Raw genomic sequence first — 11,396 nt, forward strand, 5'->3', positions numbered from 1 at the left:
ACAGGGGAGTGTGTGTGTGGCGCTATCTACAAGGGGGGTGCTATCTACAGGGGGTATGTTCGGCGCTAACTACAGGGGTGTGTGTGACACTCTCTACATGGAATTCCAGTCCAGGAGGAGACCCTGACCTCACTGTCCATATATGGACAGTGACCTCAGGGGCTACCTCTAGGAGAGGAATCTCCGGCCAGAGTGTCGGCAACTCTCTGGCCGGGGATTCCGCTCCTGGATGGGTGAATGGCAGAGCAGGAAGCTGATACTTTCCTGCTCTGCCATAGTATTCAATTGTATCTGCATCCTGTGGATGCAGATACAATTGAATATGGCAGTGGCTGAGACACGTCTGGGACAGTAATTTGCCGAGACTGCCTCTGTAGATTCAGGACAGTCCCTGCAAATTCAGGACTGTTGCTAACTATGCCTCCGGTATAAGCTTTCTCCCCCTACCCAGGTATACTCTCTCCTTCCTCTACCCCTCCCCATGTATAATTTCTCCCCTCCCTTCAGATATCATCACTTTTCACCCAATTATCACCCCCCCCCCCCATTGTATAATGCCTCCTCCAGTGGAGGGATGTCACGATACCAGAATTTGGACTTCGGTACCGATACTTTGTGTAGTATTGCGATTTCGATAACAAAGCGATACTTTGCCAACAGTAAAAAAACAGTTCTTCCATTTCTGATGTGAGGTACGTGGTGTGATGGTAAATTTAACCTCCACGTGCCTCACATTAATAGTAATTAACCCCATCATGTTCCTCAATTCTAATGGGTTAATGTGTAAGGTACATGTTGGGGTTAATTACTATTAATGTGAGGCACATGGAGGTTAAATTCATCACACCTCGTGCCCCACATTAATAAGTGAAAGAAGTTTTTATTTTATTTTTTACAGCTTACACATCATAAATAACGCAAAAAAATTGTTGTGCAGGTTATTACGGCCGCGCCAATACCGAATGTGTATACTTTATGTATTGAGACTTATTTTAATGTGTTTTGTAAAAAAGGTGTATGCGTATTTTTTTTACATTTAACATTACTTTATGTTTTTACTTTATTTTTAAACTTTAATGTACTGGTATATATCTATATACGGATAGTACACAGGCAGTTGTTAGGACAGACCTGAGTATGCCCTAACAGGTAATATGGTAATACAGCCCTGGGGTCCTTCAATGAACCCTGGGCTGGCTGCCCATATATGGTATGTCCCTCAATCGCATCACAGGGATTCCTGTGGTGGTGTGATCCAAGGGGCATCCCCCTTCTCATTTTCCCCTGAATGCTGCAGTCCGCTGTGATCGCAGCATTCAGGGGAATAGCGGCGGAGAGGAGAGGTTTCTCTGATCTCTGCCTTTATAGAGTGGGACTGCGGCTGTGTAATACAACTATTGCCCCGCACGCGGTCAGCACGAGGTGATGCGGGCGGCGCTGCACTAATGAGCGGCGGTTCAGGCACTGAAGACAGAACATGCGGGGGTGTTTTGTAGAGCGCCCGCCATGTTCTGTTTTCAGTGCTGCCGCTCATTAGTGCAGCGCTGGCCGCATCACATAATCCTGGTGGTGCGCACATGTCAGGACTCCGGAGCGGGTCCGTAACTGTATTACACAGCCGCAGCCCCGCTCTCATACATTCATGTATTACAATATTGAGCTGTATCGAAATACATGAAATAACGGTATCGAAGTTTTGATGCATCGTGCATCCCTACTCCAGTGCCATCCTCCCTCCATTATTATCTCCTTCCCACTCTTGCATCATTTTCCTCCCTACCCAGTGCCATCTCCCTGCCCCATTATCATCTTCCTGCCCCCATTATCATCTCCCTGCCCCCATTATCATCTAACTCTGCCCCCTCCCCATAGAAAGCAGCATAGGATTGCATCAATCAGCTCTACAACGGCTCTTTTCTCCTGTCCTGGGTAAACAGAGGGAGAAGACAGGTTTATTGTCACATGTTACACAGGACGGGAGATAAGAGCCGTAGGGCTGATACAATCCTATGCTGCAGTGTTAACATAATACAGAGGTGGGTAAGATATTTACTTTCTATGGGGGCAGGAGGAGATTTTTTCAGGAGACTCCGGGCAGCAGCAGCCAGACACAGACATAACTTAGAACTCACTGTGTTTGAAGAAGAAGACGACAACTGCTGCTGCTGGACGTATCCTCCGAGGCTGAGCTCATAACTCCCGCTGCTGTGATGTCTCCAGCCCTTGTCTCCTCCCCACACGCTGTCACGCTGTTGTGGAGGAGGAGGGGTGGGCACATCTCACTCTCCAGCGGGCCCTTACGGTTTTATTCTGATGTAATGAACGGGCCCCTGCTTCGTGATGGGACCTGTTCCTTTCACCGAAATGAAATCGTAAGGGTATGTTCACACGGCGGGGGTCCGTAACGGCTGAAATTACGGGGATGTTTCAGCCTGAAAACATCCCCGTAATTTCAGCCGTACCGGCATGTGCAGGCGCTTGAACGCCGCGTCAATTACGGGCGTAATTAGCGCTGCTATTCATTGGAGTCAATGAATAACGGCTCTAATTACGGCCAAAGAAGTGACAGGTCACTTCTTTGACGCGGGCGTCTATTTACGCGCCGTCTTTTGACAGCGGCGCGTAAATATACGCCTCGTGTGAACAGACAAACGTCTGCCCATTGCTTTCAATGGGCAGATCTTTGTCAGCGCTATTGAGGCGCTATTTTCGGGCGTAATTCGGGGCAAAAACGCCCGAATTACGTCCGTAAATAGGCCGTGTGAACATACCCTAAGAGTCACACTGCCGTGAGTATATTAATTCCAGAGTGCGGGCCCCTTTTTTAAAAATGTATGCCCGGGCCCCTCACTGCAATACCCCCAGTACCACCCTGATGGCGGCCCTGACCATACACTGAATAATGCCGCCATAGATAACACTATGGGAAGAAAAAAGTTGTGTGCAACCTTGCGAACATTTCAAAATGTCTAATAGGGAAACATTGTAATTGATGATCATGTCGTCCTAATGCCAAAATTCTAGCCTTATAGCCGTCCACCCCCCCCCCCCCCCACACACACACACACGCACACACACAAGCAAACTATAACTAAGCCCCACTCCGCCACACATTTTATTTTTGTTGTATTCACACGTTGCATTCATATTTTGCTGCAATTGTCACCAAATTAAATTGAAAATTAAATGCAAAAACGGCAATATGGCTGCAACACGTGAATATACTCTTAGGGTGTATATAGGGTAGGTAAACACTGCGAATTCTCTGCAACGGATTTCATTGTGTAAAATCTGCAGTATAATATAGTAGCAGCAAAGTGGATGAGATAAAACAAATCTCATGTCCACACAGAAACTGTACATAAATTGACCTGCATTTTTTTAATCTTCAGCATGTCAATTTATGCTGCAGAATCGCTGCTCTTGTATTGTAAGATTTCCCCATTAAATTCAATGGGAGGTAAAACCCGCAACAAAGTCATGTCTTGTGGCAGAAATGCTGTCATTCCGCCGCAAAAATCTCAAATGAGAAAAAAAAAGGTAATACTCGCGGCCGTAGTCATAGCAATAAGTATTCTGTTTTGAGCGTAGCCCAGCCTCCTGGGATGACGATTTATCACATGTGACTGCTGCAGCCAATCTAAGGCTGCAGTGGTCACATGGACTACAGCGTCATCGCAGGAGGCCGGGCTACGTTCAGAAGAGAGGAACGCGTCGCCATGACTGCAGCTGGGAGTATAAGCTTTTTTTAAATTATTATTTTATTTTTATTTTTTATTTCCGGAGAGGACATTCCACCTGAAAAACTGCACCAAAATGTGGTGCAGTTTTTCAGGTGGAATTCCCTGCGGTTTTCAGGACGTACACTCTGTGTACTTTTACGTATCCGCCCTGTGTGTTCCTACCCTTATAATCAAGTTGCTCTCCCCCACAAAAATTATCTCTAAAGAATCCTTTCTCCCCCGTACATAACATTTGCAGCCAAGTTCCTCTCCCCCCATATGATTCATAATAAGCTCCTACACCATAAAATAAACTATACAGAAGTCCCCCTCCCCACAAAATAGATTTAGAAAGAATCCCCCCCACACAAAGCACTTATAACCTAGTCTCCCCTCCCCCACAAAATCGATCTATGCAAAAAAAAACATCCTGTTACACATCATTTATAGATCAATCTTTCCTCCTCCCTCACACAGCACATAAATGAACAAAGATTAACCTAAAGCTGCCGCTCTTACCAGACTCCGAAGGTCCGTGGAGGAGTCTTAAATGTGGCAGCAGCAGAGCAGTGAGGAGCTGCGGGAGGGCCCTGAGTGCAGTACAGACTGTGCTGATTGGTGGAGCAGACAGAGGCCCCTGCTGCTCCACCAATCAGCGCTCACTTCACACGGCAGAGGAGAGAAAGGAACATTTCTCCTCTCTGATGTGAGGCCCGTATGTGAACCCCCTTCTCCGCCCCTTTTCTACTTGTTAGTCTGGCGGGGAGCAAGGGAGGGAGTTGTAAAAAAAAAAAATTTTTACATAAAAATTGCATTACTCATTGCTGAGTCGCCGGGCCCGGGAAGCACAAGCAGGGAAAGGGAGCCAGTGCAGCGCCCCCTTCCATCTGCTGGTGTGATGCGCCCTGCGCAATGGCACAGGTCGCACACCCCTAAGGCCGGCCCTGGTTACGGGTAGGAATAGATTCTCTACTTTCTGATTAGTCATCACAACAATGTAAAAATAGTTGGAATTAGGGAATACAGCTTTAACTTTACATAGTTATATTTGTCACATTGACTTAATTTAACCACAACTTCTTCATCTCAAATGCATGTTATATTGGGTAAAACTTTGTATAATGTCTACTGTGCAGTCACGAGTTAAGTTATGTGAGACATGTTATCTGAAATGTTTAACGGACTTGTACTTAAACTGTACTTAACCTGTATGTCAGTCTAAGTCTTGGGTGTGAAATGGATGTGAATCATGTATTCTTTACATATGCTACTTCCATATACTGTCTATGCTGTACAGGTATAATACATAAGTATTGCAGGGTATTATAACAACGATCCAACAGTTGGATCTTCAAGTCCCTAGTGGGACAAAAAATTTATAAAAAACGATCAAAACGTTCCATGTACCCAAAAATGGTACCAATAAAAACTACAGTTTGTTCCACAAAAAAACAAGCCCTCACATGGCTTTCTTGATTGAAAAATAAAAAAGTTATGGCTCTTAAAATATGGCAACACATAAACAAAATAATTTTTTTAAAACCTTGATTTTGTTGTGCAAACACCGTAAACCATAAAAAACTATATACATATAGTATCACCGTAATCGCATCGACCCGCAGAATAAATTAAATATATAATTTATAGCACAGGATGAACACCGTAAAAAAAAAGAATAAAAACAATAGAAGTTTTCACAGCCTAATTTCACAAAATTCAGCAAAAAACCTGTGGGATCAAAATGCTCACTACACCTCTTGATAAATTCCTTGAGGGGTGTAGTTTGCCAAATGGTAGCCTTTTGGAGGTGTTTCCACTGTTTTGGCACCACAAGACTTCTTCAAACCTGACATGGTGCCGAAAATATAATCTAATAAAAAGGAGGCCCCAAAATCCAATAGGTGCACTCAGAATCGCTTGGATAGGTAAAGCATTCCCACGTTATTACCACATAAAGTGCCACATGTCAGATTTGAAAAAATCGGCTGCGTCCACAAGGCCAAAACAGGCTGTGTCCTGAAGGGGTTAATAATGCTTTGGAGGTGATGATCCTGGATAACAACAAGGAGAATTGTGAAAGTTAGCATGAAGAATACTGATATCTTCCAGGGGGTAATTTTTTAAGAGGTTTTTTGTTTCTAAATTTTTTTTTAGAGAGGACCTGTCACATCCATATGACATGTCTATTTTTGTAAATATCTAAATTCCAATTAACAATTCTGTAGCATCTCCTGTTATTCCTCCTAGAAATGTATGAATAAATAGACAGCTGGGTGTTACCAGTTGGAGGTGTGTCCCTACATAGACTGACACTGTCCAATCAGTGCTGACAGAGTGAGACTGTGACAGGGAGAATGGTAACCAGTTGTATACTTATTAATACATTTCTAGGAGGAATAACAGAGGAATGGCACAAGGCAGAGTTCTAAGAAAATATGTTCCTGAATTAGTATTTCATGAAAATACAAGTATTTACTAAAAACAGACATGTCAGGAGAGGTGACAGATCTTCTGTAAGTGAAGTTGAACTATTCGGCTTATTCAGTTTCTGACAATTTACAATGTCCAGGTAAAAAGTAGAGATTGATGCTGGGATGCACCACCATCTTCTGTTCGGTGAATTACTCTTGTATAATCTAAACCAAAAGTTTATCTGAATATATTTTAAAAACTGATAATGGAAATTTTACTTATTATGGGCCTCTATACCAAAATGTACTTTCTTGAAAGACACTAAACATTTGATGTGAGTTTGAGTGCAATGTATTTTTCTCTGCAAAAAGCCATTTCAGACTGAAGTGAGGTCGGATCCTGTTCTTCAATGGGATTTCTGAGAGAAAGTGTAGAAACATGCCCCATGATCACTACTTTATCCCACATACCTGTGGAAACATTTTCATATTTACGGCAGCATCTCTTTTACAAGCTTTCCTCATATGGCTGCGGACTCACAGGTTTTTAAATACTGGATTGCTTTTTTTCTTAAAGTGTAGCTAAACGTTTGAAAACTTCTGACATGTCATAGCAACATGTCAGAAGTTTGGATGGGTGGGGGTCTGAGCATTGAGACCCCCACCAATCGCTAGAACGAAGCAGCTGAAGCGCTCGTGTGAGCGCTCAGCTGCTTCGTGGCTGTTCGGCTTTTTCCGGAATGCCGATGTATCGGAGTACGGGCTCATAGATTTTCTATTGAGTCTGTACACGATACATTTATTTACGGAAAAAGCCGAACAGACACGAAGCGGCTGAATGCTCACACGAGCGCTTCAGCAGCTTCGTTCTAGCGATTGGTGGGGGTCAGTGCTCGGACCCCCACTAATACAAACTTCTCACATGTCACTATGACATGTCAGAAGTTTGTCAAACGTTTAGCTACACTTTAAGTTCTACTGCACTTCTACAGATTGATGAAACACTTCATTGTCTTCTGTGAAAGACGTTTTAAATACAGATACAAACTTTTGACCGGGAGCTCCATGAGAACTAATATTTAAAGAGAAATGTTGCACACAGTAAATATACATAAAGGTCTTTTGACACGGCCCGATATGGGTCGGGAAAATGATTGCCGATCAATGATACAGCTCATTGATCGGTGCTCGTTTTCTCCTTTCACAAGGAGCTATGATCAATTATGTTACTACAATCATTCATCGCCATACATTTCCACCATGTTGGCAGCACATTTCCCTGTTTACACAGGGAGATGTGCTGCTGACTAGCAACCATTATATTGGCCGCATAAACTGGCCGATCAGCGAAAGAACGTTCATCGGCTGATCGTTGCCCTGTTTCAGGGTAATGATCGGGAACGAGCGTTCATTTGAATGTTTGTTTAATCATTGTAAAAGGGCCTTTGGGATGTAAATGGAGGAATTTAGAATAAGTCAAGGAACGTTATTTCAGTTGATTGCTGTTTGCAGTGTCTCTCTCTGATTTTTCTACTAAGCAATAATCTCAAAGCCTGTGAATTGCAAATTAATTTATATCGCCAGAAAATAGTTAGTGAGATTACATAAAGTTAAGGGAGAGAAAAAGAGAGAGAACAGGAGAGAAAGAAAGAGAACGAGAGAGAGAGAGAAAGAAAGAGAGAAAGAAAGAGAGAGAGAGAAAGACAGAAAGACGAAGAGAGAGAGAAAGACAGAAAGACGAAGAGAGAGAGAAAGACGAAGAGAGAGAGAGAGAAAGACGAAGAGAGAGAGAGAGAGAAAGACGAAGAGAGAGAGAGAAAGACGAAGAGAGATATGTATTACATAAACTACTTTTGGTTTGTTTTTCATTTGCACTCTGCAGTTTTGTTGAAAACTATCCTATAGTTCCCTAGGGCAATCCATGACATGTTATCCGCTCAGACATCTTACTTGTTCCTTCATGCGTTGTCTTTATCATTTTACTCCAATTCTTAAGCAGGGTTGTCATTGTATAAATATACAGCGAATACTAAACTACCGATCAATTTTCCCACATGTCCTTCCCTGCTATATTATCAAAAGGACAAGGAAAGGTGTGATGATGATGATGATGATAATAATGGCAAAATAATGTAAAAGCTGTAGTCTTCACACTTTGTAGGATCTATATGCCTTAGGGTATGTGCACACACACTAATTACGTCCGTAATTGACGGACGTATTTCGGCCGCAAGTCCCGTACCGAACACAGTGCAGGGAGCCGGGCTCCTAGCATCATAGTTATGTACGATGCTAGGAGTCCCTGCCTCGCTGCAGGACAACTGTCCCGTACTGTAATCATGTTTTCAGTACAGGACAGTAGTTCCACGGAGAGGCAGGGACTCCTAGCATCGTACATAACTATGATGCTAGGAGCCCGGCTCCCTGCACTGTGTTCGGTCCGGGACTTGCGGCCGAAATACGTCCGTCAATTACAGACGTAATTAGTGTGTGTGCACATACCCTTAAAATTGCCATTACACTCAAAAGTTAAAGAGGCTCTGTCACCAGATTTTGCAACCCCTATCTGCTATTGCAGCAGATAGGCGCTGCAATGTAGATTACAGTAACGTTTTTATTTTTAAAAAACGAGCATTTTTGGCCAAGTTATGACCATTTTTGTAGTTATGCAAATGAGGCTTGCAAAAGTCCAAGTGGGTGTGTTTAAAAGTAAAAGTCCAAGTGGGCGTGTATTATGTGCGTACATCGGGGCGTTTTTAATACTTTTACTAGCTGGGCGCTCTGAAGAGAAGTAACATCCTCTTCTCTTCAGAACGCCCAGCTTCTGACAGTGCAGACCTGTGACGTCACTCACAGGTCCTGCATCGTGACGGCCACATCGGCACCAGAGGCTACAGTTGATTCTGCAGCAGCATCAGCGTTTGCAGGTAAGATCGACTTACCTGCTAACGCCGAAGCTGCTGCAGAATCAACTGTAGCCTCTGGTGCCGATGTGGCCGTCACGATGCAGGACCTGTGAGTGACGTCACAGGTCTGCACTGTCAGAAGCTGGGCGTTCTGAAGAGAAGAGGATGTTACTTCTCTTCAGAGCGCCCAGCTAGTAAAAGTATTAAAAACGCCCCGATGTACGCACATAATACACGCCCACTTGGACTTTTACTTTTAAACACACCCACTTGGACTTTTGCAAGCCTCATTTGCATAACTACAAAAATGGTCATAACTTGGCCAAAAATGCTCGTTTTTTAAAAATAAAAACGTTACTGTAATCTACATTGCAGCGCCTATCTGCTGCAATAGCAGATAGGGGTTGCAAAATCTGGTGACAGAGCCTCTTTAAGGGACAGATCCGGAGGTTTTGATACAGATTTTGCATGGAGGCCTAGCCGCCTCAAGCTCTGAATAGAAAGTTGACCAGGAGGAGCATTGACACCCTACACAACCCTTTGGCATGGAAAAGTCACTGGAATTAGGATTAAGATTGCTACAAATTGGCCAGTTACAGTTCTGTGGCAACTCACCTGCACTGCGGAGCTGACACCATATACATGTAATGTATGAGAGGCGCATCCCCATAACTAAAAGGGGAAAACGTGAGGTTTCAAGTGTTATGGTATTTTATGCCCTCGTGGCAATGTAACTGCGTCATTGGTGAAATGCTATTGATCTGCTACGTGATGTTGTTGCTACTGTTTCTTTATCCTTCTACTAGGTGGCACTTGTGCAGTGGTGAAACCAACCATTGTCTGGCAATGTATGGGAGAAGATATGCTCCAAAATTCTCCATTGAAAAGAAGGGTGTCTATCTGACAACAAAGACGTTGTGTGCAAATTGCAGTTTGTAGTTGCGTTTCTTGACTGTTTTTTAGCCAGGTAGGACAAGTTGCTTGGCTTGTTCAAACATCAAAATTTATGAAGCCAGGATGCAGTGCCCAACATGTAACGCTTTTTAACAGGGTAATGCGGGAAGCATGAGCATGCGTGCATCATCACGCCTGTGACAATACAAGATTTAACCTGCCAGTCCATGTTCTGTGTTGGCGGGAAGTTGGCGTGACCTGAGCTCTGCGTGTTATAGAGAGGAGAGGTGTTGTTGCCAGGAGGGGAAGGAGATATAAGCTGCTGTCGAAGAGGATAGAAAGAGAGAAAGACCGACTGATTTGAAACTGAGGAGCCTAAGTTTGACCAGTGAGGACGAACCTAGTCACATGACATGGTTGGGCCTGCGGTAGGGAAAAGGGATGGTGTGTGAGTCCCCATGTATGGATAGCTGGTCTGGGTGGTGAAGGAAACTTAGAAGATATGTGGTCCCGGACAGTCCGTGAGAGCTGTACTAGCAGTGGCCAGCAGTATTGCAAGACTAAAGGGAGAGTCAAGCCATGTGCAAGCTTAAGGGGCCTAAATTGCTAGGCAACTAGCAACCACCGTCACAAGGGGCAGTAGGCCCGAAGTACTAAATAGCAGCCACCATCTTGAGGTCTACTAGGCCCATGGCGGAACAACGTTTGTATTAAGGGAGGGTGCCCTTGGCCCAACCTCTGGTGGTATACAAAACAAGCCAGGCATCTTGTCAGCCTGAGCCGTAACTATTTTTCAGTCAGAAGAAGTCTTTATATTCAGATTATTCCTGTGCCTCCTAAAGAGCGGGAATATTGTAAATATCAAAATTGGCCATGTGCACCATTGGCATCGTCAAGAACTGTGTATATATTATTTGAGACTGTAAGTAAAGTTTTTGGCACTAAACCCCTCCTGCTTCCTTTCATCTTTCTTTGTGACATCCCTACGGGTCTTTCACCATCCGCACCCCGCTATTACATACACACTGCACAATGTGATACATTTTTCAATATCATGGTATCCATCACCACAGAGGTGCAAGAGAATAGGTTATTAAACAGTCATTAATATGTAAGTTAGGATAAAATCCTAAATGACTGTTCAGCTATCTTGTTTTTATGTTTACGTTTCACTAAATATAAATCATTTTTGTAATATTATATAAGAACCTCTAACCTTGTAAAAGTATACCAAAACACAAAATATCCCGAATGCAAATAGTGTTGTGAAATCCTGGAATCACTGCAAATATCTATGTTATGAGTATATACGGATATATATTTTAGTGCAATAGTTTATTAAACAGATCTTGTACAGTGACTCATTATAAGTGAGTGTTCCCTTATTCGCAGATATTACCTGTCAACAAGTGATGACCAGAAAATAAATGAAGATTTGTAAATGACTACAAGATGAGTTGGGG

At 43.4% G+C, this 11,396-nt stretch overlaps 1 long non-coding RNA gene across 2 annotated transcripts in view; it reads right to left on the bottom strand.

Moving 5' to 3' along the window:
- Positions 1-11,396, bottom strand: part of LOC142740762 (uncharacterized) — a 66,081-nt gene that overhangs the window by 19,679 nt on the left and 35,006 nt on the right. Inside the window, exon 1 of one of the 2 annotated variants that reach the window (XR_012880874.1) lies at positions 2,133-2,195. The exons of the other annotated variant lie outside the window; for it this stretch is intronic. This is a non-coding gene — a long non-coding RNA (uncharacterized LOC142740762). Of the gene's footprint in view, positions 1-2,132; positions 2,196-11,396 lie in introns of those variants that run through there. 2 annotated transcript variants of the gene reach the window in all.

This window comes from Rhinoderma darwinii, chromosome 2 (genome assembly GCF_050947455.1).
Source record: "Rhinoderma darwinii isolate aRhiDar2 chromosome 2, aRhiDar2.hap1, whole genome shotgun sequence".
NCBI classification, from domain to species: Eukaryota; Metazoa; Chordata; class Amphibia; order Anura; family Rhinodermatidae; genus Rhinoderma; species Rhinoderma darwinii.